This window comes from Podarcis pityusensis (assembly GCF_964106645.2).
Source record: "Podarcis pityusensis genome assembly, chromosome: 4".
NCBI lineage: Eukaryota > Metazoa > Chordata > Lepidosauria > Squamata > Lacertidae > Podarcis > Podarcis pityusensis.
The window spans coordinates 60,416,692-60,443,938 of NC_138027.1; the positions used below are offsets into that span (position 1 = coordinate 60,416,692).

At 39.7% G+C, this 27,247-nt stretch overlaps 1 long non-coding RNA gene across 4 annotated transcripts in view; it reads right to left on the reverse strand.

Moving 5' to 3' along the window:
* LOC308476087 overlaps positions 1-21,085 on the reverse strand; it is a 48,208-nt gene extending 27,123 nt beyond the window's left edge. The window contains exons 1-6 of one of the 4 annotated variants that reach the window (XR_013985698.1): positions 21,049-21,081; positions 15,796-15,834; positions 15,557-15,669; positions 13,802-13,983; positions 2,513-2,628; positions 1,710-1,840 (exon numbers count right to left, since the gene is read on the reverse strand). This is a non-coding gene — a long non-coding RNA (uncharacterized lncRNA). Of the gene's footprint in view, positions 1-1,709; positions 1,841-2,512; positions 2,629-13,801; positions 13,984-15,556; positions 15,670-15,795; positions 15,835-21,048 lie in introns of all 4 variants that reach the window. The other 3 variants (XR_013985695.1, XR_013985697.1, XR_013985696.1) reach the window with 3 other exon arrangements.
* Between the last annotated feature and the right edge of the window lie 6,162 nt (positions 21,086-27,247).

Below are 27,247 nucleotides of genomic sequence, written 5' to 3' on the forward strand. Positions count from 1 at the left end.
AGCCACCACCTACATTGCCTACTAAAACAAGTTTCACAGTGACTGGAAGGAGGGCTCATCCAACAGGTTGGGGGGGGAGGAGGCTGTGGCCTTTACCTTTAAAAATAAAAAAACCAAGACAGCCCTGAGTCTCAGTAGCATAAGATTTTCCCAAGAACATAGGAAGCTGCTTCGAGTTCAGTATTGTCAACAATGACTGTCAGTGGTTTTAGTCTGGTGTTTCTCCCAGCCCTAACTGGGGACACCAGGGATTGAAGCTGTCACCTTTTGCATGCAAAGCATGCACGCCACCACTGAGCTGTGGTTCTTTCCCTGGAGTGCAGTGACAGAAGTACTCCTGGTATTTTTGTTACTATTTCCCGTCCCCTCCTATTTGTGTCAACCTTTACAGGAGCACTAATTTGCAGTGCCCCAGAAAAGGTCAGAATTCGACTTCATATTCGCCCTTATCCAAACCACTACTCTGCTCAGGCACTGATCCAGAACCTGTATGGCCCCACCTGATTCAGATGCAACAAACAGAACTGATTGTCAACAACATTTTTTTTTTTTTACCATGAAAATGGAACTTAAAGAAACTTAAGCTCGGTCCTGCTTTTAAAAACAGGAACTTTATTTATCCAGACCTGGCTTACAGACATTATTATATAAACATCTGTACATCACACCCCTCTCTAAATGTTGTTGTTTTGTATGTAATTGCCCTTTGGTCTCTATTACATAGATGCCATTGATTTCTGAATGTTTATTGCCAAGCTTAATCCAACTACCATTTAAATGACAACACTTATACAGTTGTCTCTTAGGGATGAGCTGACATGAACCAGATTCACCCTACGTCTGGCCGTTATCTAAACGGTTTGAGTGTGAATGAGTGAGTGCAAGAGCTGTGTGCTTGAATGTGCTGTATGTGCACAGTGAGGATGGGGGGGGGGAGGATGGAGAGACAAGAGGAATTCTAGCAAGTGGGAGTTAGAAAACTGGGTGGGACCTCTGCTCTGTGTGTCTAACTGTCCACATGTGCAGCTTGCAGTAGCATGTGGCCCTCAGAGGCAAATCGTTCCTAAGTGTGCCCCAAGGCATAAAAAAGGTTAGCTAGCCCTGGTCTAAGGTCAGCATAGAGAGAGGTGCTCTTACCCAATCCTTCCCTCTCATATTGTGATGTGACCAACAGCCAGGTTCATTTGTAACATGGCGTTTCCACTTTATGCAACTGAATCATAGGGGTTATGGCCATCCAGTGTTTTATTCAGCCCTGTTAGAATCCCTGCATGCTCCTTCCTGTTCCATTCTTCAGCCAATTGGTTCTATAAAAACATCGTTTACCCGCATGCCACCTACTATTACATACTGGGCCTTTCTTCACCACCGGTTTTCTTTCTGACTGGGTAGTAATCCTCTAGGACCATTTCTGTTCATCACAAAGCAACTCAACTTCAGAAGTTGTGACTGCTCACCGAGATAACTATTTGGGCCTTTTTATTATTACCCTACAGTACTTGTTACTAAAATGGGAACTATTCTACCCAATAAAATATTGAATAATATAATTGCAGAAACTTATCTTCTCTGACACATACCACTCTTTCATCAACCCACAGGTCTCTTTTTAAAGTAATGAGACCTTTTGAAGTTCAGAAAATGAGGCTCTATTTTTAAAGTTGTTTTTGAAGCAGTCCTAATACACCCTATTCCATAGGCTACTTTACCGTATCTTCTTCTAAAGTCTGTCGCCTTTCCCTTGTCTTTGTACAATTCCAGGAGATTTTGTTGTTGTGTTTAGAGCACAAAAGACTATTAGTGCCAAAAATGTGAAGGATCTAAGACATGATAATTATTCCTGGAGTGGAAAGAAATAATGCTGTTGCAGTCAGGACCTCGAGATATGAAATGAGTTCTTGTTTTGCTTCTGATAAGAGGGAAAAGAGGATGTATTTCCTAGAGCTCTATCAAATGATTACAAATTGAGCTCACTATTTGGAAGCTACGGATCTAAACACAAGTCCTGCTGTGTATTTTGTAATCTATATTTTTACCTTTCAAAGTCATCTTTGATTTCACAACACTGGCAGGATTTGCTAGTATAAGTAATTGAAATGCTTGTGTTTTAACAGACGTTCCAATGATATTTCCAAGCTTTCTAGCATCTGCTAAAGATAGCTTCTACTAAAGATATACTTTCCCTCCTACGAATTACCCTCATTTTGGTCTATTATCCTAGTTGATTTGTACTTGACTAAAAAATAGCTGTCAAATTCCCCACCCCAAACACGCATGCTGTTCTGAGCAGTTCTGAACCTTCACAGGCAACCTGCTACTTGACTGAGCAAAGATTATATGCCTTTACTTGACAGGATTTTTTTTGTATATAAAAAAAGTTCTTAAACCTTAATTTTTCTTTTTCATTATTAACCTGCTTAAACTTGAGAAATATTGCTTTCTTTGCTTAAACAATGAAATCCAGGTTACAACTAAACAATGAATTTCTGAAACCAAGATACAGTTTTCTTACCTGTGATCCCCAATATGACTGATTTGAAGCTCCAAATATGTGTTCATATTATGTTAGCAAGCAAAGGCTCTTCTTCTTAAACCAGGTAAGTAAGTATCTAACCCTATTGGGGGACACTAATTAGAAAACACAAGAGTTAAGATGTAATACCTTGGTACAATGAGATATTAGCTATACGGATCAAGTTTAATATAAAAATGAATTTTTTTTGTTGTTTTTCAATATTTTAATGAGTTCATAGACAGCAATACAGTCATGAAGAAAGGATTAATGACAAGTTATTAAGAACAGAGAAGGAAAGTTGGAAAGATCCCTCTATGCAGGGATTAACTGACTTTTGGGACATGGACTCGGGCCTGGAGGAGATTGAAGTTTTGGGGGCCTTTTGACTTGGAGGAATATTGAAATATGCCCTGAAATACTTTATGGACTGTAGCTTTAACTATGGAAATTTGGCTGATCTGTTCAGAAGGAAGAAAAGGATTGACAGGTTGGAGTTTCCCCGAGATCTGCTCTTTAGCATTAAAGAAAATGAAGAAGACCTGCAGAAGGGACTTGGAAAAGAGTTAAGAGCCTCAGACATAAGATCACCAGGTTGATGGACTTTATGGAGTTGACGGAAAGGACTGGCAGAATCCGAAACCAGGGAGAGGAGATGGTGGAAGAAGATTGGAAAATTTAAAGTTTATATATAGACTTATGATAAAACTAATGAGTGATAGAAAAATGGTGGAATGATTTTTTTATGGGCTTAGCAGAAATGTTATAAGGAGTTAAGCATATATAAGTATTTTAGTTTTAATGGAAAATAAGGTTAAAAAATACGTTATTTACAATATGATAGAAAATGGAGAAAGAGGGAAAGGATTTGCTGAAACAATTAAAAGAAGTGGAATACAAAAAGGGAGGTGAGAGGAGGTCGAGGAAACAAGGGAATGAAAGATAGAGTATGGAAAAGAGATGATGTATGTTTTTAAACTGTTTTTGTTTTGTTTCATTTAGGGTTAAGGTTAGGGAGTGGGGTTTGTTTAGTTTAGTTTAATGTGTTTAGTTTTGAGTTTAGGTTGTGTTTTGCATTGTTTATATATTGTATTGTTTTTCTCTTTTTGCTTTCCTTCTTTGTCTTTTTTTCTGTCTTCTTTTTCTTTTTTCTCTTTTTGTAATCTATAAAAGTAATAAATATTATTTTTTTAAAAAAAGAACAGAGACTTCTGGGATCACAATACAAACCTATTTCGTCTCAAATAGTCATGACACTATATGTTCAGGATCTCCCTTTTTATCACAATTTCAGGTGAGGAAACATTTCCTGCTTCTAGTTATGCGCTCTAACTCTGAAATAGAATCATGGGAGACACACAAATGTCCACTTAATAAAAGGAGAAATGCTAAAGACATAACTTAGTAGGAGAGCACATACGATGTTGTATAAAAGGTCATTGTTTCAATCTCAGGGATCTCGAGTGAAGATCTGGTACAAGGCAACTTTCAGTGTTCCCATATGGACCAACAGTCTTCTTCATGACAGGATATCTCTTTCTATTTATAGCGAACACAAATGGTTCTTCCTTCTACATCTTTTCTGTAAAAGCAACTGCATGAGCATGTCGCACACTAGCCTCAGGCTCTTTCCAAAAGATGTGTATCAATAGAGACATTTGAATTGAAAGTAATAGAATATGATGGTCGATGGAAAGGAATGAAGCCTTCATGTGTCAGCTGATGCCACCAATCGAAACCCAAATTGCACTGCTTGAGAAGGCTAGAGAGTATTCATGGTTGCTGACATTGTACGGATATGGAAGGGGAGGAGGACGTGGAAGGCGTACAAGTTTTGCATGAGCAGATGCCAGCTAAGATGTACCATCAGCAGGTGGGCGATGGAGTGTGAGCTACAGCTGTGTTTGCTTTAGCGTTCATTTTATTTTGAATTATTTATAAAAAGCACTAGCAGCAATTTGGAATTTATTCAACGACATGCCCTATCAATGATTAGCTAATTTCTCTCCTGCAGACAAGTTTGATGGGAAGACGTGAGCTAGATAGCAGACAGGTGCTGAGTACTGCTCTGCTAGTTGGTTGTCACTGCTGTAGCATTAATGTAGGATGGAGGGACATGTTACACGGAAACACTGACTGAACTCTCTCTCTCTAATAGCAAACTGCAGAGCATCACAGCACTTAAAGAAGCACCTCAGGCAGCACCACTGGAGGTAATGTTATAAAAGAAATCAAAAGAATTGCTACAGAAACTGTATCTGCCTCGTGAAGTGGGATTTGTTGTATTGTGTAAAACAGCCCTGGTTTGTTCTTGAAGCCTTGACTTGTTTTATATAATATTGAAGTAAGGAATACCACCAACAGAATTTGAAGCTTTGTCTGATAGCTGGCAGTTGTGACATGATCCCTTCTTTTTTCTCCACTTGCAGCATATGGTCTCTGGGGCTTCACTCACAAGCATTCAGTGACCAACTCATCATTTTTGAATCACTGATGTAGTAGAGAGCCAGTAAGATTTATCTGACTGAGTACAGTACACCGCTTTACATGATAGCCCCAAAATGTAGGTTATTTATTAGGGCTGTGCACAGATTGGGGCTTCAAGTTGTACATCCAGAATGGGCCTGATCCAGTCTGGACTAGTCCAGACCTGTTCGACCCTGGACTGTGTACAGTGTACTTGCAGCACATGCATACATGTGACAAGTACTAATAAAGACAAGAAACAGAAAACTGAACACAGCTGTAAAAAACTGGAGCCCAAATTTGGGGGAGGAGACACAGACAACAATTTTGTTTATGTTTTAGTAAGAATGGAACTGGGATGGACTAGGTAAGGTTTGGAAACCTTACACATTCCAAGAGGCAGAACTAGGAGAGCATTGGGTGGGGTGGTGACATTCTAGGCTGGCTCTGAAGCTCTCATTAAGGAAGGCCAGCTCCTCCCCTCTATGCAGTTATGGAGCACCTATATGTCTACAACAGTATGCATAGCTGAATCTTGCTTATATGCCTTGCTCAACACATAGGGGGGTACAGGCAGTGGGACCACCAATGCTGGTAGCTGGGCAAACAGGTATGACCCTGCTGTTACTCCACCTGTAAATCATATGTGTGTGGTTTAATCTGTGTAGGGAAATCTGTGTTGGACTTGAATTTGTATGTCGGGAGATGAAGAAGATTTCCATGGATTTACTGGGCACTGTTGCATAGATCCCTTTTTCTCCGTCTCAAAGGATCATTATGAGAGTACATGCAAACAAAAGTGTAGTAAGCCCACAACTTATGTGCATTTAACCTGTGTGCATTCAGCTTTACACACTGGGCAATAAAAATTAAATAAAATTTAAAAACAGGAGAAAATGAGGTGGGCATCCAGGGAGTAAAGACGATCAATGGGCTGTAACCTCCATGTAAGTTTTGGGCTTACTGTAGTACATAAAGTGCAGGGAGCTGTTTTCTGTCCTCCACATCTGTGTATTGTTTTGGTTTAGATTGCAAGTTTTTATTACAAGCAAAATATTTTTTTTTATAAAGGTAAAACATTTCTAGACATAAGACTACAAATGTAGGCCTTGCTTCCTTGTGCTTTGTTACAAAGTCCTGCTGACTGGTGTCCGCCACTTCTGACTAACATTTCCTCTCCAGTTCTTAAAGAGACAATGAACTATTCCCACAATCTGGTGGGTAAAAAATAATGTGCCCAGCAGCAGAAGGAAAGCAATCCCTTTTGGCAATAGCTTGTCTCTTTATTTTGTGCCTATTGACAGGTCCCCCCAACTTTCTCCAAAGAGGGGCCATTTTGACTCAGCCCCATGCAGCTGAACTCATACTGTAAAGAAAGAAGCAGTCTTCAATAAATTGCTACAATGGATTCTGCCTTCTTATGACTTGCTCCATTTATAGTTTTCTGTTTCCTTCTCGTTCTGGTTACCTTCTTGTGATTCACACTTTGTCAGCTACTGCAACCGCCAACAGTGATGCTATATAAGCAGAATGCAACATTGCACTAAATTTAAAGAGACAGACTACTCAGTCACACTTACTTTGGTGAGAATCCTGTCTCTTCCAGATTTGGAAATGGTTGTGAAAGATCAATGAGCACAAAAACCCTCCTTTTTATAGATTGAAAGCCCCTTTCTCAATGCATTGCGAAATCTTACGACCAGATTTTCTAGTCTCAGAACATTTATTGGGAAGTTAGTTTCATTGATTTCAAAGTAATTTATTTTCCTGAAAGTGCTTGGGATCACAGACGTGCAATACTAAAATTTGCTGTATAAACCAAATTATGATTGACCTCCCCCCCAAAAAGACGAAGAAATTACACATAAAAGTGATACAATAAATGATATATCAGAAAATAAAAATGTTTAAAGTATTGCAGAGAAATATATATATATATATTCTTGTGTGTGTGTTTTACTATGGTGGTCACAAGAATAAGAGCCATGTTGATTCCAAACTACTCCAGTGCATGAATGCACTGAAAAGCATGCATGCCCTTCTACATTTATTACCCCAAATGGGCTTTTAGTGTTCCACCACAGATCATTCTAAAATGCAGGCTATACACACTATCAATTCAGCAAAATGACAAGGAGATGGGTTGCAGCTTCAACATCCTAAGGTATATATGGTCATGTACATATCTTGTTTACTCGCCCTGAGCTCTGGAGTATACCAGGGAGCCAAAAGGGGTCCACAAAGTGAGAGAGGATGCTTGGGGCGATTGGGTCAATGACCTGAGCCATTTGGATGTTCCATAGGTTGACCAGGGCTTTGACAAGAGTGCCTATCATAGCAGCTGGAAAATACCACAGAGCCATCTGGAAACCCACTGGATCCATAAGCGTTTGACGGTTGAGCATCTTAATAGGTCCCCTGCCTGTGCAGAATAAAAGGTGCTGAAAGCCTAAATCTCAACAGGAAGTGATCTGACCATGACAAGGGACTGGCATCAATACCCCACTCACTTCCAGATCACCTTCTTCCTGCCCAGTTGAGAAAACAAGGTCCAGAGTGTGGCCTGCCATAAGCATTGGATCAGTGACATGTTGGGGTAGCCCCAAGGTCACCATGAGCCACTCCAGAGCCAGTTGCCTTGGCATGGATGTTGATTGCTTGTATCTCCTTTGTAAATAATAGTAGGCAAGTTTAGACACCAAGAAGAGAGGGGAATTGAGTCTGTATCTTTTTATTATACCTTTGGTGCCAACGCTTTGATTTAGAGGATAGTTTCAGGCTGAACACATTGTACTTCTCTAGGGCATTCTGTGTTATGTATGGGTCTCACATCATGGCCTACTAAGGCATTTAGTGATACTCAGGCCCCTCTTTCTGAGCAATATTGAATATAAATCTAGAGCAGAGAATGTAGATACTTTGGAATAAAAACAGTAGATAGCAGGAAAATAGCCTCCTGTTCCCCATTCAGGAAGAAACAAAAACACGGAGATTCACAGCAGACAGCAATCAATTATTGGGACACAGTGGGAGCTAAGAAAGAAAACCCTCACTCTGCTCTTTCCTCAATCTCTTCTCATGACCAAGATTGTAACATGAATAGGAAATGGCATGAGTTTAACCTATGCTCATTGCAACCCTTCAGATGCAATCTTGTGTTCTGTTTTCAATGCTGAAATGCATGTAATACTTTAGGGAAGGACACTTTCAAGTATAGTCCTCTGTGGAGATGCATTCTGATTATTGTTCAGACCATCCCCCCCCCCCCCACAGCTGTAGGTATCATTTGGTTATACATTTTCCAAAAGTGCAGACTTCTCTTTGTTCTCCTTTGTAGCAAAGCCCACAAAGCTATTTTAAAAATGTATTCATTGCCCTGCTCTAGATGCACAAGACTAAATCAATTTAGCTTTACCCACGATTTCATATAATGCACAATTATCATTCCAGGATCATATAGCTTTATGATCACTTCTATAGGGCAGTAGAGGCCCACATAGAATAGTCTGTATCCCCCAAATAAGCACAGCTTTTTGCTGTCCTGGGTGTATGTAAACTGTTCATTAATTAATCACTTTTGATAGTTCGCATTTGTTTGCCTTAAATATCCAGTCACCTAAGTGACAAAAAAGAGGTGTAAAGCCCAAAAGAACTCAAACAAAATGTAAAGCTTTAGGGTCTAATTTCGTATTGGGAGCTACAGTTGGATTAAATGACATGAATGATTGATTATAGCCTAATATCTATTTGTCTCAGAAGGCTGGTATCTTTTATTCATATAAAAACTAGTGTGCATAATTTATGAAAAAATGCAGCTTCCCTTCTGCCCTGTCCCCACCTTTTTGGGGGGGGGGGGTTAACATTTTTCTTCAAAGAATCCCAATTTTATCACCAAACTCATTTAATCCCTTGCACTTGATTAGACATAACGCCTACTCAATCCATGTCATACTTCAGTAGCAATTGTGGGGTTTGTTTCCACAAGATGTGGAGATGGCCACCAACTTAAATGGAATTAAAAGGAGATTAGATAAATTGGTGAAGGATAAGGCTCTATCTGAATCACGCTTACTTGTTTTTTAAATTATTTGTCTTAACTCTTTTATCTTATTTTTGTGGTGGTTTGTTGTGTGGAATATTATAGGAGAAAGCTACTGGCCAGGAGTCGGTGACTTTTTATACCTTAATACTGAGTTCACTCAGCCTCACAAACGTTGAGAAATAAGAAGCACACCCATTTTTTTAAAGAAATGATGCCCACGGAATCATGAATTGCAAATTGAGTGCTGATACAGTCATAGCTGAGAAATGATGGGTGGAGAAAGGATGTGGCAAGCGATGCCTGAGCTGGTGCTGACTGAGCAGAAAATGATGCAGTTTCCAACTGATTTTCGTTGCTTCCTGCATGCTGGAAACTCTGCTATTAAAATCTGTCTTCTGCCTAGTCAAGTGGAAGTTAAGAAACATTGAACCTTGAGCATGCTACTGCAAACATACTAATATGTTTCAGCATATACTTTGTATTTCCCCCCCCCCCCGCCCCATTTTTGCCAGCAATTCTTCTGGCTGCTGCATTGGCACTGTAGCCAGAGGGAAACAGACTCAACCAAGCCATAGTTACAAGCAGGAATGGACAAAGCTGTCCATTTCAGTTTGTCATGCGCCCAGTCTTAAATTCAATTCTCCGCATTTCTATAGCAATTAATCAGCATGTTAGAGTGAATTTCTCCTACTATAACATATTTGTATGAAGTTTTGACTAATATACAGTGGTACCTCAGGTTAAGCACTTAATTCGTTCCAGAGGTCCGTACTGAAACTGTTCTTACCCTGAAGCACCACTTTAGCTAATGGGGCCTCCCGCTGCCGCCGCACTGCCGGAACACCATTTCTGTTCTCATCCCGAAGCAAAGTTCTTAACCTGAAGCACTATTTCTGGGTTAGCGGAGTCTGTAACCTGAAGCGTATGTAACCAAAGGTACCACTGTACCCATTTTTGGGTATATGGCTTTGAATATATATAATACATACTAATGTTATTTTCACTTATATAATCATTTTTATACATCACTTTCCTTAATATATACATTTTTGTACACATGGGGCTTCTTTAAATTCTTCATGAACACTTATTGTCAGTAGTGCATAGCATCCACAGGGGTTCTCTTGTTTTATGTAAAGGATCTGGACAGATGACTAACCTGTGACTCTCTCAATGTTGTTGGACGTCAGCTCCCATAGCCATAGCCACCATGGCCAATAGACAGAGCTGATGGGAAGTGAAGTCCAACAATGTCTGGAGGGACACAGGATTCCCATCCCTGCTCTAAATCCTTTGGTACAGGAACCAGAATTTTCTTTTATGTTTGCAATGACTAGAAGGGTGAAGAGTTTGATGAGGAATGGGACTTCAAAGCTTAATCTGTAACAATCATGACCTCAACCTTTCCACTTTATCGTGTGCTATTTAGGAAACTTGTGTGTCATTCAATTTGTTTATTTGATGCTAAAGAAAATCTTATCAAAATGGGTTGGAGGCAACCTCACAATCTTATTATAAATAGAAAGAAATACAAGGATGAGAGAACATAATGTCAGAAATGATTAAAATCTAGTATGTACCACCAACACAAGTACTAATTTTATTATGAAGCTGAAATATTCATATATTTAATAAATGGAATTTTCAGTAAGAATTTTCACTGAATTGAGAACAAATATAAAGAGCGTTTCCGTGTGCTGCTCTGGTTCTCCAGCAGCGGCTTAGTCATGCTGGCCACATGACCCAGAAGCTGTCTGCAGACAAACACCAGCTCTCTTCGCCAGTAAAGTGAGATGACCGCTGCAACCCCAGAGTTGTCCGCGACTGGACTGAACAGTCAGGGTTCCCTTTACCTTTACCTTTTATGATGCATCAATGAAAAATATTATCACCAGATAAGATTTTACAGTCAATGATAGACATAGCATAGACCCAATATTATACTCTCATAATTCCTTATTGAGAACTATTTAGCAGTGCTAATCCAGGTTGCAAATTACCACAGGTTGAATAGCAGACCATGTATGTACAGTGGTACCTTGTTTTGAGTCTGGGATCCGTTCCGGAGCCCCGGACGCTCGAGGAAAAGAATGCTCGACAAAGCGCCGCTCTGTGCACGCACGTGGAGCAGTTTGCGCTTCTGCGCATGCGCAAGCGGCAAACCCAGAAGTCACCCGTTCCGGTACTTCTGGGTTGGCCGTGGACATCAGCTGAAATGGATGCTGGACAGGGCAGACTTATACGGAGGTACCACTGTATGGCTATTTATTCTGTCTATGCTTAGCCTCTTCTCCACTGTAGAACATGTCTATCAAGGTGCAAAAATCTTTCCAAAATATAACTTTGAGAAGTTATAACTATTAACTATTTTTTCAGTAATGGCTTCATTTTAACACATAGTTAATATTTTCTAAGCTAGTTACAGCACATTTGACTAATGCAATTCTCAGCCATCATAAAAGCATAAGGAAAGCTTGTTGACAATGTCCCATCTAGTCCAGTATCCTGTTCCCAAATGTCCAACCACAGGAGCATTAGCCAGGTGATTTAAAGGATTATCTCTTTAAATGTCAACAAATTTAGATCCTTGATTGGATTATGACCACTGTCATATTTATACTGTGATTATATTAATACATCAGTTTTGGCTCATACTCATACATTAAATGACATTAGTTTGTTAGTGTCACAAATCCTGGTAGTTTTAATGGAATAGAGTTTGTATTTTAGGTAATTTCTCCCAAGTTCTTGATGAGGATACAACATCTGTCTCATGTGTAACTTTAGTCAGTCTGTGTTTATATTATATCCTCCAGAAAGCTCAATACCACTTTCCAAGAAATACAGAGTTATTTAGTTTGCGTTTATATTATGCCATGTAAATTCCAAAGCAGTCCCGCTAAATGACAGTTTGGGAGTACAAGACACCACAGGAAACTGGCATTTCTGGTTCCAAAAATCCTCTGGCTGCTGCTGAGTCATGAGAAGCCTAGAGAACTGGCCTTAGCCACATACATGCAGTTTATTAAACTCTGATTTCACTGCTCATTTCAACTTCATGACAAAGCATGTTATTGTAAAAAGTCTAAGCTGTAACTACAACATGAAATCTACTTCTACCTGAAATATATTATAAAGTGACAAACAATTCAAACCCCAAAGGGCTGGTTCCAAAGGAACCTGCCAATATTAAAACATTTTTTCCTCTCCCACCAAGGACTACATGCATAACCTGAATCCACACACACACACACACACACACACACACCACCAATATTTCATAACTTGCAACTCTCAGTTCAAACAGAAATGATCTCATAAAAGTCCCACATTTCACTCTTCTAATAACACAATATGTCAAAGAATAAGATCTCATTACCTTAACCATTGATTTGTCTCAGGTGTTGGCAAAAGAGAAAGAATATTTTAGGAGTTTGAGCAAGGAAGATAAAAAACAGAGTCTGCCTGAATTTTCAAAGTATTGATCAGCTCAAAAACTCATGTGCAACAGCCCCATAATCAGAGGCATTGAACACAGACTCCCACTGGGTGATGGAAATGGTTTCTTCGACTTCACATTTTTCCTGCAGATAAATCTATCTTAGGTTTGTTTACATCTACACGAGATGCAGAAATAAGAACTGAAAAGACCAAACTTTTCCTAGTGGGTGTTTTACAGGTAGCACCCCAAATGCCATCATAACTTACTTGCTTAATACACAAGGAGAAGATGTGGCCTGTTGAATACTACTGTACATAATAATATCTGCCAAATTTAAACTTTTTAATCATAAGCATTACATCCTCAAGGGTGATACCCTTCCGAATAACAGATTTTCAAATAGTAATGTTTCTTGATCAGACTTCATAGCCCTAACAAATACATGCACAAAATGAAGAAGAAGAAGAGTTTGGATTTGATATCCCACTTTATCACTACCAGAAGGAGTCTCAAAGTGGCTAACATTCTCCTTTCCCTTCCTCCTCCACAACAAACACTCTGTGAGGTGAGTGGGGCTGAGAGACTTCAGAGAAGTGTGACTAGCCCAAGGTCACCCAGTAGCTGCATGTGGAGGAGCGGGGATGTGAACCCGGTTCCCCAGATTATGAGTCTATCGCTCTTAACAACTACACCACACTGGAGAATGGTCTTTCTGATTATTGTTCATTTACTGTTAAATGCAACTTGTAAAGACTACTACCGAACATGTTGATACTGAATGAACAATGCCATTGGGTGGTATCAACTAAAATAAGCTTAAGAGCCGGAACCACCTTGTATGAGATTTTTTGTAAGTGAACCGCCCTGGGATCTCTGGATGAAGGGCAGTATACAAACTTAATAGATAATAATAATAATAATAATAATAATAATAATAATAATGCCTTTTGCATTCAGTACACATCATATATACTAACAGAGTACGTCCTCCATGCTTTGAATGTGACTTATTGAACAGAAAAAGCAGTTTATTTAAATCATTTATACCTCATCCTTTCTCTGCAGAGCTCAAGGCAGCTAATGACAAAGATAAAATAATAAACTGACAATTTAAAACAACATGCGCAATATACCAATAACATATTAAAATAGCAGCAGAATGTAACAAATTACTACAATAAATTTGTATAAAAAGCAGAGATAGTTAAAAACCAAATTCAGTAATGCAATAATGCACATTCCAAATGCTATTCTTGATGACTGACAGCTAAATATGTGAACTGGTTCAGTGGGAAAGCATTGCATTTGAGGTGGCATATGGTGATCAGAAAAGTATTACCTACAGCATTATATCTATGATGATTCATTCTCCCAGGTGATGTTGCAGATCATGTAATGAACATTCATATGTGAAACAACCCTTAGGACAGGCTTGGGGAATCTGTGCCCTCCCCATTTGTTGTTGGGTTCCAGATTCCTTCAGCTCCAGTCAACATAACTTGTAGTCAGGGAAGATGGGAGCTGTAGTCCAAAAACATCAAATCACCAAACTAAGGAAGTTGTTCTTTGCAGAGAAGCACAATGAGAAGAGAAAATAGTTTGCATAGTTCTTAGCAACCATTTGCTGTTGTTACTGAGAACGTGCCAGCAGAGAGTCATTTAGACAAAGCTTTTCTGCTGCTCTTCCAGCTTTCCAGCTTGGTTACCCATATTCCACTCCTTAATTTATTTTTGTGTTGTTCTACAAAAATGTGCCAAAGGCCTCACATTTCTCATTCGCAGGAAGCTTTCCAAGGCCAAGATACTCTTTGCTTCTAGCAAACATTGCCATTCCAAGCACTTCCTAATTGAACTGTCACAGCTCATGCTGTTCCCATTATTTTATTTCAGACCCCCAAAAAGCAGAGGCAAGTTCCCCTTGTGAACTATGAGAAGGCCTTCTGCACAGGAAGAATAAAATGCTAATGATGACTCAGAAGGTATTCACTAATAATGAATGGCGACAACCTTGTGGCAAGATGGATAGAGTGGAGAGATGCACGTTGAGCTGAAAGAAGCATTCCAGTGAGTCTACTGGAGACTAAATAATCCTTATGGTGTTCTTTCCAAATCTCTTTGATAGGCAAGGAATTAATCGTGGTAAGACAGAACAAGGGCTTTAAGGGCTATCTGCATCACAGCACACACTTAAGTTGCAGCATGTGGTTAAGGGTACTGGTGCTGTTTTTCATGAGCTTGAGAAGCCAGAGAGGCAGTTGGCAACTAAGGCCCCTCGGCTCAAGAGGAACTCCTGGTTCAGAGAACCAGCTTCCCAAGTTCGTGTCAGAACTACATCATTTAGAGGATGATGGCCCATGACAGGGAGGAGCCACGAGCTCTAAGGCAAAGCTATGCAGCTCACAAAAGGTGGGTGAGATTGCTTGAATGGGTGGATAGGGATGTTGGGAATTGGACGCAAGCTAGCGAGGGTGGTTAGTTGGTTAAGCCCGAGAGGTGACTCCTTAGAGGCATCCACCTCACAGCTGTGATAAAGAAAGGTTTATATTGCCTTTTCGAGCCTTGACCCTATTGTGTCTTAACCACCTGGCCAATCAGGGCTCAAGGAGCAGGACTGTACTCCTGTGCTTCAAAGGTATTCTGCTGTGCTTTGATCCCACTCAACAACCCGGTCACAGCATTTGGTACCAGCTTCAGCTTCTGGATCAATCCCAAGAGAACCCCCATATTGAGTGTGTTACAGTAGTGCAGCAATGAAATGATAAAAATGTCTACATGGGAGAAGAAATATGGCGCTTTTATGAGCACCCTGTTTCACCACAGGGACCCGGTATCTTGTTAGTATATATGTTTCCTTGGGTGTAGGGAGGAGTTGGTATCAGCCTGATGTTGGAACATTCCCTTTTCTGCCAAATATTCCTCTTGGCTATATCTAATAGTAGCTATTAGATTTGCCTCTCTTACAAATGTTCTCAATGCAGCTCTAGCTTCCAGCCTAGCAAGCTGCCTGGCAGCGTGGCATCTTAAAGCTGTCACTTTACCACTGACTTCCCATGCAATAATTTCAAATGACTGGAGAACACCAACCAAAACATACCTGGGGGAGAGCAGTTGGTTCAAGTGAGCAAAGGTCAGACCTCAGCTGTAGGCAGAAATGAAGTATCTCTCTTAGGTCTCAAAATTTGTCTCTGTAATATTCAATTTTAAAGGCTGTCAAAGAGAAGATCAGTCATTTCACACTGTAACAAGAATAGACATCCAAAAGCGTTCCTGAACATTGCTTTATCTTTGAAGCTGAGGATTTTAAAATCATCTTTAAAAATGAGAACTACTCACCCCTTTTCCAGCTATCTCCACATACACTCCAAGCTGAAGCTTAAAGAAAGAACATAACATAAGAATAAGTGTAATGTAAGAGAAGTCAGATATTGGATATTGTGGTCCTCACTGGGTCATCTTGGGCTATGTGATCCTCAACTCTCAGGCTAACCTACCTCACAAGGTAGTTGTGAGGATGATTTAAGGAGGGCGAGGACCATTTATGCCTCATGGGATATAAATGTAATAAATAAACAAATCCTTTGCTGAATTAGACCAACAATACATCTTTTTATTAATATTAAGGAACCAGAAATCACATATTTTTTTCCTATTTTGCATTTCGCCCCTTGAAGTGAGTTTTTCTTTCTGCTGAATATACAAACAATTCTCACATGTTAGATGCACTGCTACACACATTATTAAATGTCTTGTTGTATGCTACACACAAACTAACCAGCACATGAACAGATACATATAACAATGCATTTAACACTATAAAAATGCTTATATATGAAATTATGGAATTATGCTGCGGATGTACAGTACCATAGGTTTGAAACCAGATTTTGGAACATAGGTGAACTCCAGGTTTGTTCTGAATGTTCTCTTGATCAGTCTCATGGGCTAACCCTACACATTCTAGGGCTAGGGGTAGAGAACTGCTTTCAGCCCAAGGATCACATTCCTTCTGGGCAACCTTTTGGGAGCTGCATAGCAGTGGTGAGCAGGAGCAGGGGCAGGGGCAGGGGCAAAAGTGGGTGGAGCAACAAATTTAATTTTAGCTTTGTACTGTGGGCTAGTGTCTACACACAGAGACAACTCACTCGATCCTCCATTGAAGCAAGCATGAGTCATTATCAGAGTTCAAGGACACATTCCTGCCTAGCAAAAACACTCAGGGGGAATGTAAAGGAAGGCCACTGAGAAATGTGCCCTGGAGAAAGAGGGTATGGCCTCAGAAAAGTTTCAAGGGCCAGATAGAGCAAGGGCCATAATGTGACCATGGGCCTGTGGTTCTCCACTCTTGTTCTAGGGTCTTGAGACAGAAAAAAGCTAGGCAGATCTTTAAGGAAACTTAATGGTGGATTAATTTCTTTGTCTTGTTGATACCAGGTCATAACTCTGAAAGACGGGACATTGTTCTGAGAGATGCAAGAGACTAAACCCTTCCATTAATAGGCCATACCATCAAACCAAATCAAAGGAACACTCTATTTAGTGAACTATCCTAAATTAATCATGCTAATATAATAACTATTTCTTTTTGGTAAAACTGTTCTTTGTTTTACAAGGATCCTATAAGGCCACAGGGAACTAGGGATAGAGTATATATAATATTATATTCTTTCGCTGAACATTTTTCATTCACTTTTGACTCTAAAAGGCCAGTTAACTCAAGGGCTGTACAGCAGGGCTATTTGCATCCTAATTAGAACAGCCTGCTCTGGCCTCATATTTCATTTGTTCTAAGCAGCACCAGGCTTTTTCAGTAGGTAAATGGCAGCCTAGGGTTGTACCAGCATCTTTTTTTTTTTTTACTTTACATTTGCCTTGAACATTTATCCCTAAAGAAGAAGGTATAATTCAAAAGCTTACATTCAGTGGCCAGCATCTGAACTGCTGTGCAGGGATTATGCAAGACGGCCAAGTGCTCCCAAAACTGAAGGGACCTTTGGGAGCAACCTTAGATGTGGCATAAGGAAGTATGCCTGAAAGGAAACTGAGGAAGGCCTCAGTGCATGCTCAGAAGATCATGGCATGCACATGTTTGGCTCCTGACCAATAAGGTTAGCCTCTCAGTCCTTCTTTGCAAATTAATTACTCCAGTATTTTATTATTAGAGAGGAAAATGTTTTATTGACCCATGTGGGGAGGAGATGGGGGGATCACTCAAACCAGCAAGCTGCAATGCTTCTGTAGATGGAACGTTTGCAATTGTGTGAACCCTACAACTTAAAAGTGCCTAAGAAAAAAAAAGTTTTTCAAACAACAACAAAAATAATAGTTTTTTCCATAACTGAACTATTTTATCTTCCTGAGTCTTTAGTTTTCCTGCTTGTTTTGGAGGTGGCAGCCATTTTGTGAAAGGTCATATTCCTGGTGGTAGCCATTTCTGGCTGATGCACTCAGCATCTCCTGAAAATTCAAAATGTGCCCCCAGACCCAAAAAAGGTGGTGACCACTGTCTCGGACCATCACCTACACCAGGGAATGGGATTCTGTGGCCCTCCAGATGTTGCTGGACTTAACTCTATCCAAGATACCAGGGCTGCAGGTTCGCCATACCTGCCTTACATCATTCCTGAGGGTCTCTCAATGCACAGAAGCATTTTTTTCCCCCAGAGGTGTGTGGAAGAAATGGAGCGGTGGGAAAGACCTGTTCCATGAATGTGGATTCTTGTTTCTTTCAAAAAATGGAAGTTAGGATCCATATAATATAATGTGAGAAATACAGCAGTAAAGGAAAGCAAAAAATATTTCTCCTATTAAGAAACAGAGGAATAGCCGTATTTTAAAGAAATGAGGTTATTCACACTTGATATTTTAAGTGCCAGAATGGCTCCCAGATGACGGCAGGGTTGTGAATGAAGGAAGATTATATTTATAAGATAAAGGTTATCTAATTTGGCTGTTTCCTTGATTAATATCAGCTTCAGAGCTATTAAGCAAGAACGGCATTCTCCTGAGCTGCACATGTGGTACCTAAATGACCAAAAGTAAATGTGTGAAGCAAGTTTGGAGATCCTTCTTTGGGCAAAATGTCCAAGGAATTCTGAGGGAAGCTAAATGAGTTTCACGAAGGATTTTTTTCCTGGCAATTCCACACGTGGTGTTTCCTGCTTGGCAGGGGGTTGGACTCGATGGCCCTTGTGGTCTCTTCCAACTCTATGATTCTGTGATTCTATGATTTGATGATTTATGATTCTATGACATCCCTTCTGGATGTTCATTCTATACATGGAAAGTGGGGCAAGATCATGCTACCACCTGATTTCCCCCTCTCACAGCAGCCCTCTCTGCATACCTCTCAGGATCTCCCAACTTTTGTTGACATTATATTTCATTATTTCTTTGATTTTATCATTCTGTTCTGAGATACTTGAGACTGGACACTGGTCATTCTGAACTTAAAAAATAGGAACTCTTTAGATACTGTAGCCCAATGTTGTTGCTAACAACAACAACAACAACAACAATATATTTATACCCCCAGCCACTCTTGGCGGCTCCCAACAGAATTAATTATAATAATAAAAAGGGGGTAAAACATCAGACATTAAAAACTTCCCTAAACATGTGCAACACCATAATAAACCTGGGCTAGGAACCCAAGAACCATAGAATTAGCTCCATCCTCCCAAAGGAGCCATCATATTGTGGCAGTACACCAATGCAATGGTCATTGTACCGTGCCCTAAACATTCATCTGCCATTGCATTACATATTCAGATTCTATGGAAAATTTAAAATGGTGAGATTGTGAACAGAGCAAGCTAAAATAATGATACATCTTGCTATTTGAGAGAGAAAAATGTGGGATGACATGTAATTCCAAAATCTATTTCCAAGGAGCCATACACGGTAGCTAGTCATTAACCATCTGAAACAACAAGTTGAAGACTAAAAAAGTAATTCAAACTGAAGATTGATTTAAGGAATTAGGCAGGTTCCAGCTATGACTAATTAATTATTGAAGTTAAAGTATTGTCCCTCCACAGTAGGTACTTTTTCATAATTACAGCTCAGAGTAACATTTATCTTAATTAGGATCTCTCATCTCATAAAGAGTTGCTGCACAGCATCTTTTATTCTGATCTATTATAGATTTTGTTTGGAAGATGCAGACGGGTGTGTCATTTCATTGGGACACAATTGTAAATACCGTATCTAGATCGCCAGCTCTGTGGCATCCTTGAACAAACTGTCTGCATTTGTTTTAAAAATAGCTTTCAGTTAATTTGTTTCTTTTCAGAAACGTATTTTCGATTCAATCTATTTGGGATAGATAATTTTGAATCAGGGTAGGTGTTTTCTTTTTGCATTCTTGTGACATTTGCTTTGTCCTCGGCTTCAAGTCACATCCAGAGTTTCCCAACTGAGAAAGGGAAAAGATCAGCACCCTTGATTTGAACCTCTGTGCTTTGCCTTTAAACACCCCAGTAGCTTGGCAGGAAACTATTCCTAACCGAGGCAACAAGCAGAAAGATCACTCTTTGCTTGCACTCAGGGGGAAAGAACGCAGCACTTGCACTCAAATGCTTGACTGTTGTCAAGTTATCCATTTTATATACACTCCATACTACACTTTCCGGAAGTCTCTGTTAAGGGATATAGGAAGCAAAGGGAATCAGAAAGTAGGAGCTAGGCAAAGGGTTAAGAAAAACATAGAGATTAGAAATACTGTTAGAGGAATTCAGAAGCTAAAACAATTAACCATCTACAAGAGATTTTGTTGTTAGACAAACTTCAAAGGGATACAACCATCTGCAAATGAAGGTGGGATCTTGGAACACTGTTAATACTGTGACTCATTTACAAAATTCAAACTGGACAAGGTAAATAATGCTCTTCAAAGTACAACATGACTACAACACAGCTACAGTGAGTGCTCCCAGCTGGGAGCTTAATTTGCAAATGGGTTGTTGAGATATCATAAGCAGGTAACTGGCAAAAAATATATTAGATTACATCAAAAAATGGTATTTCCCAGATTAGGTGAGGAAAACTATGGGCTGGTGTCTTGGTGCCGACAATGTTGTATGAACACTGCAAAAACTTGAATGTGTGAGGAGCACCAGTCCTGAAACAAATAACTGACTGGAAGCTCCAGTATAATAGATTACCACACTCCTGCTATTTGCCAAAAGGAAGTGGCACCTTTGCACCAGCTACAGCTGCATTTCATACCACATAGAAATGTTGTGATGGGAAGGCTTATCTGGACATAGAAAACACACCCCTGATAAATCTGTAGATGCATATGATAGTGCACTTACGGAACTAGCTAAATCACGTGTGTATGGAGCATTAGAAGCAGATATCTTTATGGATCTAGTGGTGGGGAAATGTGTACACAAAATATTACAGGATGACTTGACACTGGCTGTAAGAAAGGGCTTGAGAAGAAAGTACCTAATGGTTTCCAAGAGTGGTGACTCTGCCAATATTTCCATTAACCATGTCAATCAACAAGCCAAGGCTAAAATATATGTGAAAATCACCAGGGATGCAGTGCGCTGTATACAAATTAGACAAACTGTATGTTACCTGTGTTGCTTGCATGCAGACCCAAACATTTACATGATCACCAATTCAGTTAAAATTCTTCCTTGGAACAAGCAAGGCATCAACATTCTGGGATCTACACATCAAACAGATGTGCTTACAGTCACTGATTATTACTCTTCTTACCCAGAAGCAATGGAACTGCTAAAGAAATAGTTCTTCAGATACTATCAGCAGTATACTGCAGATTTTGTTTTGCCAGTTTTGGATGTCCTCTTGATGTTGGCACTGACAATGCTAAACAGTTTGTTGCCTGTCTCACTGAACAGCTTTTCAAGTCTTGTGGTAGTAAACATATCTGTGCTTCCCCATATTATCCAAAAGTAGTGGGGAGATCAAATATTTTCATTGCTGTTTGAAGAAAACTCTGCAAGCAGCACACTGTGAAGAGAGGAACTAGGGGGGGGGGGGGAAGAATTATCAAAGATCTTAATGGCATATCGATCTACCCTGCCCAGGGCTTCAAAGAAGATACATGTTAGATTGCTTTTGTCATATGGTATCCGCACTAACCTTCCTGGGCCTTGTGATCAAACGGACCTAGATGAGCTTTTCGTTACAGACAATCACCAGCAGTACTTGAACAAGATGAAGCAATAACGTTGATGCCAAGCAGAGGGCTAAGGAGCTGGGAATGTATTCTACATTGCTAACAATAATGTAGGCAATAAACTTCAGTCAACATAGACATGCTATGCCATTCTTAGGAGCAGATTGTACACTTCATAGGAGCACGTTAACACTGATAATGGGCGAGTTATAAGTAGGAATATCACATTTCCGTGAAAGTTTCCATCTTGGTTTGAGCACAATGATGCAGCAGTCTCTCAAGAAAGAGAATTTTACAAAAAAGAAAGGAAGATACTTATATATTAGTTGTCAATTTGAGAGATGGAAAGGTGAGATTGCCTACCTCTCAGAATTCGTTATGGCATGATGTACTTGCATAATATGTGACTCTTGTTAGTAGGCAGACTGTTCTCCTGTGAGACATTACTGTGTTACATAAGGTTTCTTGATTGTAAAAGACACTCTTGTTACCTGTTATTTTATTTCAAAGTTTAAAAATATTTTTTTAACAATAATAATAATAAAGAAGTTGAAACAACTCTTTGTCTAAAGAGATTTCATTGTTATTAGACAAACTTCAAAGAGACATAACAAGGGCTTGCCAGAACCTTCTTTGCTGGTTCTTGTTTAAACAGTCTAGAAATGAAGATGTATTTCTTGAGCTTTTAGTAAAATAGGCCTGGGGGGATCTTTCAACAATGGAAGTCTTGCAAAAGCTCTGAGGCCCTTTGCTTGTGAAGTCCTAAATTCAGACTGCTTTAAATGGTTCTATTAAATGACATCCCATCTTATTGCTGATATGTTTGATGTTTTATTGTCTGCTTATATAGGGAGACTGACATTGGGTATGGCCTGAAAATATAATTTACACATCTTAAAAGCATCTTTCCATTTTTCCACATTAATCTGCATTTTTTAATAAAAAAATCCTCAAGAAAATTCATCAGCATCTTAATATGAATTTCTCCTAGTGCACCTTTTTTGTATGCAGTTTTGCCTAATACACACATTTTTGCAGTGAATTTCCTGTGAAAATATGCAGTTTCTCCGAATGTATATTTTTGTAAATACTGTTTGGTCAGAGAGCTGTGTTACAAAATTCATAGAAGTGAAAATTTCAAATGATAATTGTCTTTCAGTTTATGCATTGGTTTTTTATATTATTATTATTACTATTTTTATTATTATTAATCCCCCAGCCACTCTGGGTGGCTTACAGCATATATCAAAACATATTAAAACACCAAACATTAATAACTCCCTGATACAGGGTTGCCTTCATATGTTTTCTAAAAGTCAGATAGTTGTTTATTTCCTTGACATCTGAAGGTAGGGTGTTCCACAGGGAGGGTGCCACTACTGAGAAGGCCCTCTGCCTGGTTCCCTGTAACTTCACTTCTTGTTGTGAGGGAACCAGCAGAAGACCCTCAGAGTAGGGCCTCAGTGTCCAGGCTGAACGATGGGAGTGGAGACGCTCCTTCAGGTATACTGGGCTAAGGCCCAGGTATACTGGGCTCAGTGTAAATTAGATAGGTTTTCATTAAACCCCATTTGACTGGTCTGTTTCCAGACACAATTCAAAATGTTGCTTAGAATCTACAAAGTCCTACACAACTTGGGACCAGGTTATCTGAAAGAGCGTATTCTCCCAAAGAAGCCTGCATGAGTTTTAAGAGCCTCAGCAGGGGCCCTTCTTTCTGTCCCACTGACATCTGAATGACATTTGGCAGTAACCTGAAAAATATTTTTCTCAATGGCTGCTTCCAGATTCTAGAACTTCTTGCCAAAAGAAGACACATCTAGTCCTGTCTAGAATGACCTTCTGCAGACTGCCAAAAATGTTTTTATTTAGACAGGTCTTTGGCCCATAAGCTGATTTGTAAGTTGGAGCTGGTTTTAACTGGTTGTTATTGATGATTTGCTTGCCTCGCTCTTACATTTTCTTAATTTTATATTTGATTGCTGCTGTCCTGAGCACCATTTGGCAGCAAAACAGGATACGTATTTAAGAAAAGAACAAACAAATTACATAAATGCGATGACACAGAACGGAAATATCAGCCCTAAAATATAAAGAGTATCTGTACTAGGATATTTGCTTCTGATGGCATGGAAAAATATCTATCAGCTGGAGACAGAAAGTAGTTTGTAAAGGACAAGCAAGACAAATTTGTAATCTAAACAATGTTACTGCAAACCTTTGGGACATCGCTATTGATCGCATGGTTTGTGTTTAGCTGATTTTAAAAAAGCAAATGAAACAAAGGTAATAAATACAGTAGGTTCCCTTAGAACTTATGACTACCAATATTTCGTATAGAAGAAGGTTCCCATGTCTAATTTGATGGTCAGTTGAAACACAGTTATATTTCTAAGAGTCCATCATTCATTGCATGCTTAGAAAGCTTTTTGTTGTTGTTTAGTCGTTTAGTTGTGTCCAACTCTTCGTGACCCCATGGACCAGAGCACGCCAGGCACTCCTGTCTTCCACTGCCTCCCGCAGTTTGGTCAGACTCATGTTGGTAGCTTCGAGAAAACGTGTTCTCCCTAGCAGAGAGTGCGTGTTGCGGTGGGGGATACAAGCCACCCCATTGTTGCTGGGCAAATTTGTGGAGGGACCCAGGCAGTGAATTGGTTAATCGGGTCGCTGGGGAGAACTGCTTGTTGCCAATTTTGAAGGAGGGGTCAGAGGTTTTAAATACTGGTCGCCCAACTTTGAGCGTTCTCTTGGCTGCTTGCACTGGATCACCTGCCCACCCTCCCTGTATTGGGGGGGTTGTTCGCTTGACCTTGCTATGCCTGTCATGGGGTCGTCTGCTTTGAGGCAGGGGCCTGGTAGGAATTTGTCCATTTGGCTGATTGGCTGGTGCCATTTGGTTTTGCCTACTGCGTAGCAAATCGTCATAACTTGTAAGGTTGGCGGTTAGGCATTGGTTCAAATTGGTTGGTGGAGGGGTAAGTGCCTACCCCTCCAATGGTGGTGCGGAAAGGGAATTCCGTTAAAGGAATCCAGGGGCTTGCCATTCTTTTCGTCATTGTCCCTGGCATCGGACTTGGGCCATGCAAGCCACCAGGACCATGAGGGTGAGAAGTGAGGGACTGAGGCCCAGCTTCATTTTCTCCCCAAAATTTGTTTCCCGCACTGGCTTTTGCTTGAATCTGGAAGTCAGTTCTGTCCCCTGGGCAAGGACAGATAGTCGGAACCAATGCCTAAGCAACCACTCACTTGGATGTATTTAAATAAAGTTGTGGCCAAAATCATGCCAAAAACCCAAACCAAAATTGATGTGTGATGTGTGAGTTATTGGGGGGTGGCTTGGGGACCTCGACACGCAACACTGCCCAACCATCTCGTCCTCTGTCATCCCCTTCTCCTTGTGCCCTCAATCTTTCCCAGCATCGGGGTCTTTTCCAGGGAGTCTTCTCTTCACATGAGGTGGTCAAAGTATTGGAGTTTCAGCTTCAGGATCTGTCCTTCCAGTGAGCATTCAGGGTTGATTTCCTTAAGAATGGATAGGTTTGATCTTCTTGCAGTCCATGGGACTCTCAAGAGTCTCCTCCAGCACAATAGTTCAAAAGCATCAATTCTTTGGTGTGGTACTATATTATGGATCACTATTTGCAAACTGATATGTGAGGTTTCTCTACCAGAAAAGCAGTACAATCATTGCTTAAACTCATTTCTCTGCCTTGCATATATGAGTATAGTAAAGTCGCCTCTTCAACATACACAACACCAAACACAATACCCAGATACATATATAATAGTACTGTATATCTAATTCCTTGGGGGAAAACTTTTTTCTGTAGTCCAATTTCAGCTATTCCTGTAGGTTGAAGCCCTCTCACACATATCCTGAAACCTCAATCTCCAAAAGGTATTTTCATCTATGTGAAAATAATGACCAGCCCATCTGAACCTTTTCTCTTCACATAGTTATTAAAAGCAGTAACAATTACATATGCTAGATATTAATGTTTGTGAGTATAACACAGTACCCATTTTACCCATTCATTAGGGTCTTGTGTGGAGTTTTCATATATTAAACAACCTGTTTTTCTACAGACATGAGCTTATAATAATCATCAGTACAACTTTTGGCTTCTCTTCTTGGGCTCATAGCTATTTGATGCAATAGCAATCTTAGGGATGTATGTGTACATTCACATCCTACAAAGAAACCAAATTATGTGTTTGACCCTTCCATGGTTTTCTTTTGTCCCCATTTTCATTCTGCCTCATCTTTCAGTTGCACTGGAACACTTGTATTCCATCTGTGTGGGTAGCAAGTGCAGCTGCCTTTGCAGCTGTTGTGTATATTACATTATTCCTTGGCTAGCCATCAAGGAATGAATGATTCTTCCATCCATATTGGAAAAATCTAAGCCAACTTCCATCTGCAAAGAAAAACAAACAAGAAAGTTTGTCTTCAAAAACTTGGCCTAGAAATCTGAATGTCACTGCATTGTACGTTAGACATGCAAATATTCATGTGTTGAAAATAATTATTAACACTTTAAGTATCAGACTGATATTTGGAGGTCTGATAGCAGAACATTTGCTTTAGTTCTCTTTCAGATAATGGAGCATGACTTCAGTGTATTTAGTGCATTGTGGACTGCATATCTGTGCTTTTTATATCTCAGTGTTTTAGTGTTCATCCTCTTCTTATTATGCAGTTTGCTAAGTATATAGGCTAAGGGACTTTTGGCATCAGGGACATGTTAATAATAATGTACTGACTTAGTGGAGCCCTGCTGTGTCAAGTACCTCAATAGCTCCATTTTCTGAGATGAAGGAAATTTGGTAGGCCTAATTCTTTCTTTCTTCTGCTAAAATTTTATTGATCAAAGCTTCTGCTACATGGTCTGCATTGGCAACTAGATCATCCCCGTATAAACTAATCTGCTAATTTAGTAATAGTGCCAAGCTCCTTACAAAATATTCCTCAAATGGACATTTTCTCAATTTCTTCATTGCAAAAGTGTCCCATGATTTGTTCACTAGATCTAATATTTTTGACAGAGAATATTATTTTTAGAGCTTAGCGGTAATACTTTATGCCACTGTCAAAAGATTTCTTCAAGTTTTCTCTCTTTCAAATGAATTTAAGTCTTATAAATATTCTAGATATGTAATCATATGGCAGGGCATATCGTGGTACGTCATGAATAATCTTTGAACATTAATCCACTGTTATAAATGCTATCATAGGAAAGCTGAAGTGACATTCAACAATAACTCTAGGGTCTAGGTTAAATAAAGTTTTCGGGGGGTTTTCACTTCATGGTATCGTAAAAATGATGACTGGTGAGTCAAAGACACATTATATTCTATGCACCAAGCCAAGTAAGACTAGCCAGCAAAGCCTAATGGCTTCAACATCTAGCCACACATTTATTGTTGCAACAAAGCATCAGTTTCACAGAAAACAGACCAGAGAGAATGACAGATAGGCAATGTGCCAAGGAATTGAGTTCAAGACCCAGAAGATTTCCATGCACCAAATCCTACCTTTGGTTCCACATTTACTAATGCAGCACAATGCCCACAACACACAAACCTATTAACATGTACCCAGTTCACCCACAAATAACTTTCCATTCAACT